A 5782-nucleotide genomic window follows, 5' to 3' on the forward strand; every position below is an offset into this window, starting at 1 on the left:
TTGCACAACTTGGTCCACGGATTCATCATAAACGTACTTCACTTTGTTTATATGAAGAATAGTGAACTTGAGGTTTACTTCGTCAGTTTTCTCTCGATTAGCCTTAGCGTAATCCCACAGTCGTTTCCGCTTTTTGCGCACGTTCTCCGAAAAGTCCTCTGAAATATAAATATCTGAGCCTCTTAATTTCTTTGCGCTTGACAACGCTGCCTACTTTTCCTTAAATGAAAGGAACTTGACCATTATTGGCCGCTTTTTATTAGGACTGTGCCTTCCAAGACGATCTGCTCTCTTTATTGAAACGTTTTAACATTGAAGCGTCGACTGGCAAATTTCTAAGATATATGTTCCTGAGCCTTTTCGTACGGTTCGCGCTCTTCATCATCTTTCACCCCATAACAAATTTAATTGCACCTTCTACTACAGTTTTCAAGGTCATCAACCTTATCTACAAACGCCTGTAGCTGAACTTGCTGCACTTCGCAAATCTGTTTGCATTCTTTGACCACGCTGTGCAATTCCTCTAGTAAGCGTAGTTTCTAATTTAGACATACGTTCGTTGATGTCCGATATGGCAGAGTCACTTTCGGCTTGGTGTTTTTCAATAGCACCCAGTTTTTTGTTAATTTCCTTTTGTCCGTCTAAAAGCTGTTTAAGGACCGTATCGTCGGGGCCTGGGTTAATCTCGACGTCACCAGGCACAAGTAACCACAAAAAAAAAAAAATAATAATAAAATGCGAAACTGCGTAGCAACTTGAACCGACAGCGCCTTAAAAACACAGGTCGATAGTGACAAGCATGAGCTCTTACATTCGCGAAAAGCACTGGGGTTGGTACCGGCAGAATGAGAATAGAATGAGCAACGCAGGTTGCATTCTGACTGACCTGCACAAAGAAGCGCATTCGCGTGAGCGACGCAGCCATAGCCGTGCCGGTACCACGCTCCAGAGGCAGACTGAGATTGCGCTGTCTTCGTAGGCTGTATAGGCGATAAGCGACGTTCCATGGTTCCTTGACTGGTATCGGACCAAGTCCAGAAGAAGTGGTAGTGTCCGTTCCGTCACAGATGTTGATTCCATCAGTAGCTTACAAAGAACAGACGAACGAAGATTCCTCATGCACGTTATCAGCATGATTGCATTTCCTGTCGGCAATGCTATCATGCTGATAACGCGCGTGCCGTTCGTTAAGGCCGATCCACACGACGGACCAAGTCCGCGGGCCGCTCGGTCATGTGATGCGAAGTCACGGCCCGGCGCGGTCCGGTCCGGCGCAGAGCACATCCACACGGCGGACCGCCATAGCAGACGCCAGAGCAGACCAACCAGCTACATTCTCGGCCAGAGTGTTATCATTGTTATCATTCCGGCTCGAGTCCCACAAAGCCGGGAACTGCTCAACGAGGTATACAAAATGAAAAAACCTCCTCGTCACTCCAAGCGGACACGGTGTTTAAGAAATATATCTGCTCCACGCACGTGTAGGCGGAACGGCGAACATGAAACGAATCGCTTGACTGGCTTTTGCTGAGCCGAAAACTAGGTTGGATTTGGCTGAAGACACTCTGTTGCCGGACAACATTCGTTGGCTACGCCAAAATCGCTGCGGTTTGCATGCGGTCCGCCGCCAAAACGGAAGCGGGAAAAGCCTCGGCGATTTGTTGGACCGCGAGGGCCGCGGTCCTGCGCGGGCCAACGGCGGTACGCACGAACTGGTGACGTCCTATCACGTGATGCGCGGACCGCGGTCCAAAAGAGCAATTTGGTCCGTCGTGTGGATCGGCCTTTACTGGAAAGTACCGGGCTCGCAGCCTTAAAGAAAGGAAACGCATCAAGGCAGATGACGATTATTGTTGTGTGGCAGAAGGGGCATTCCAAAGGGTGTAAACTGTTCTTAGAGTGTAAAAACAGTTGCACCCTCTGAAGTGTATATTTGCCACACAACAATACTCGTCATCTGTCTTGCTTGCATTTCCTTCCTTGAAAACGCTGCGCTCACTACTTTCCTGTCGGCAATGCATGCAATGTCATGCTGATAACACGCATGCCTTCGTGACTTGGAAGTACCGGGCTCGCAGCGTTAACGAAAGGAAATGCGGGCTAGACAGGTGACGATTATCGTTGTGTGGCAAATACACCCCAAAGGGTGCAACTGTTTTTAGAGTGGAGAGGCTTCTTGCACACTCTTAAGCAAAATTACACACTTTTGCCACACAACGATAATCGTCATCTGTCTTGTCCGCATTTCGTTTCTTTAACGCGGCGAGCCCGGTACTTCCCAGTAACGAATGGCATGCGCGTTATCAGCATGACATAGCATTCCCCACAGGAAAGTAGCAGGCGCGGCGTTTTCAAGAAAGGGAACGCAAGCAAGGCAGATGACGATTATTATTGTGTGGCAGAGATATACCCGAAAGGGTGTAACTTTGCCTAAGAGTGTACAGGGTGTCCCGGATAACTTTAGCCAGAGTTTCAAAATATGCGAATGCCACATAGCTGGACAGAACAAATGTAATGTTGTTTGCCGTCGCTTAGAGATACTTGGAGGACTATATTTTCATTCCGCCTAACTAGATAATTAGTCTTAATTAATCAATCAACTTCTGAAATATTATAATTAGATTAACAGCGTCAAAGAGAAAATTGTAGAGCGACACGAAAACCTCGCGATACAGCTTTCTGTTGCTCAATACGTGCTACATAAAAGTGTTTTTCCAAGCGTGAAGGAATCCCGCAAATGCACGCAAAATTGCCGCGCGACTGGCCGCTCGAGGCACTTTGCGTGTATTGCGTGTATCGATGACGACGACGACGACGCTGCTGCTGCTGCTGCTGCTAATGATGATGATGGTGATAATGACGTATTTGTTTTTAAGCAATCAGCTCGGGCCTCAAATAGCAAGGGACTACCCTTCCTGTTATCGTACATATTTTTCTTTCTAATTTCTTTCTTTCCATACTTGCAAATCTCCATGATCTTTTTTATTTCAGTCCCTTTCCATCTCTGTTTATCTCGCTTTCTTGTTGATGACTCCTGGTTGTCAATTTACTCTTTCAATTACCTTGTAGCTGACATAGCCTTTCTCCAAGCCACTGGGCTGGACGCACGGCTGTAGAGGTGCTACAACTCTGTGAACTTGTATATACGCATCTCTTCCTCATACTATCATCATCATCATTCATCAGCCCTTTTCCTCCCCGTCCCTTTTCCCCAGTGTAGAGTAGGCCAGAGCAAGTTATAGCTCAGGCCGCCCTTTCTGCCTTTCTGTAAACAAATGTCTCTCTCTCTCTCTCTCTCTTGTACCTGGTTGCCAACTTTCTTGACCTCTTCCTCCATTCTGTGTTCACGCTTTTGAGGTACAGATACTTTTGCATTTGAGCCACCCATTTATTTTCCTCCATGTTTCCGAGTATTCAAAACTAATTTTGCCTTGCATTTCTCCGACTTCAGAAGAGACCCAACCAATGTCACCCTGCACTGCCTCATTTCTAGTTTAACATTGGCCCCGAAGGCCAACCGGCATACGGACCTTTGGTTATCTTGCAACCCTGACAAGATGTCTGATTTTGAGCACAGAATAGCATTTGAAAAAAGTTAGCGCTGGCACTATTGCTCCTTTCGAGATTCCACGCACCACCTCATATGTCTTCTAAGCACAAAAGTACTCTATGTTTAATTATTGCTGCATTCCGCTTCCTCCTTCATTCTTAAGTTATCTTGGTGAATGCTTGAGAATAGATTTTTCCTTCGTTTATGGATACACGCAGATATTATTATTGCTTGACTATGGTTATGGCTTGCTGTTGACTTGATTCCACGCCATTACTCGTCGCATCATTAAAGATCATAATTCCCGATTTCGCTGAACTAAACGTAAGGCCTAGAGGTGTCGCTCCGTAGCCACACATATTCGCAAGTCTGTAAATCTCCTGCATTGTCCGCTAGTAGCAGCAGTGGCGTAGTAACAGGGGGGGGGGGGGGGGGGGTGGCGGTACGCCGTGGGCCCCGGCGGGTGCCAATTGTGTGTGTGTGTGGGGGGGGAGGGGGTCATGTATGTCTGAAGACCCCCCACCCCTCTTTCCGCCTGCTTGATGGGGCGTAAATGGTAAAGAATGCTTCTGTAACCAGCAGCCCGAGCTCATGTACCCGATGTACCAGATGTCTATAGTGCCGCAACAATGTCGGCTGAAGCTTTATCAACACCCTACGTAATAATTGCACGAATGGGGGTGCTAAAAAAATTAATTCGCCAAGTGGTCACTAAATTACTCGCCTTCGCGGAACATTTCATGTGCGGCGCGCTCGTGCTCGGAGCGGGCCTCGCTAAACATATACAGTCTAGCGATGTGGCTCTTGGGTCCCTCTTCCAGTCAGTCCGCGCTATCTTAAAATAGGGTATCTCAAATAACTGATTAAATAGCAATTATAGAGGAACCACTGCAATTAGGGAATTGAGGACCCAAAGTCATATAGTAACAAGAAAAACTTTTCTAAACAAAAAATCGTCACGGGTGCTTAGAGCCTGTAGTACTTTGGCACTGCGGGCGGCCCATTACCGAAAGAAATATGAAATAGTGCGCCAGTGACGTCGATCTCTCTATCCTCTGCCTTGCGAGTGCAGACAAACAGTAGAGCAAGCTTACGCTGGCATGGGCTTCATGGTGGCCTTCTCGTTTTTTGCACGGTGACGCCAGGAATCGACACGGAGCGTGCTCTGTTCCGTTCCCAACATTGTGGCGGTACCGCAGCTCGGATAATCACGTTTCGGATAATCAGGTCACAGAAGACTTATGGGCCCCGGGTGCGAGACGACCTAGCTACGCCACTGAGTAGCTCTATGCCGTCCGCATACATCAGCCCAGCACCTTGTGCCCATTACGGATGTAATACAAATCAAAACATAATTCACTGTTTTAGAATCATCGTTATATAGAATAGAATAGCTTTATTTCCATCTACTTGATGGAGGAGGCTGCAAGTAAAAGCTGCTCCAGTAGAGGCAGCTTGACGAGGCCCGCAGCCCCCTCTACAGAATATTCAGGGGGGCCCCCTAACATGCCCCTAACATAAAGCCCCTTAACATAAAGCCCCCTAACATGCCCCTAACATAAAGCGTGAACACAGTGGAGACACAGGGCGTCGGTAAATTTCCAGCACAGATTTGTACACCACCGCTAAGCAGCAGTATTCAGCAGCTTAATTAAAAGTACATCGAGTAGTACTTTCTATCATGCAAATCTGATTAATGTAGCTTTTATCGTCTGACCATTGGTTTTAAAGCTTTTTTATTTATTATTTTGTACCGTGGATATTTCGCCACCCTATCTAGGAATAGCAGACATTGAAATCTTCGGATCACTGATACTTGCGGCTGTAATGTAACAGTTGCACATCGTCTGTGCATCTGCCCACCTTATTGTACGGAGAGTTAGGAGCTGTGTACTGCCTTAGAGACACTGGACAGCCAGCCACTGTAAGAGCAAAATGTGCTATAGAGCAGTGGTCACAACGGACGTACGCTAAAGGCAGCGAGAGCGCTAGTTTGCTTCCTGCGGTCTATGGGCTTGCGAGATAGGCTGCGTGCGATAGCGACGTGTGTCGATAGTGCCGCACAGAATTTTGTGCGTTGATTGCCGTTTCACAAGCCGCGTTTTCCCCTTCCTATATCTTTTAGCCATTTTCGCCCATGCAGGATAAAAAACTTGACTGTTTCTGGTTAAACCAATCCCGGCCTCTCATTTGTTTCCTACGCTTTTTTTTTTTTTTTTTTTTTTGTTAAGA

This window comes from Dermacentor andersoni, chromosome 1, assembly GCF_023375885.2.
Source record: "Dermacentor andersoni chromosome 1, qqDerAnde1_hic_scaffold, whole genome shotgun sequence".
Lineage (NCBI taxonomy): Eukaryota > Metazoa > Arthropoda > Arachnida > Ixodida > Ixodidae > Dermacentor > Dermacentor andersoni.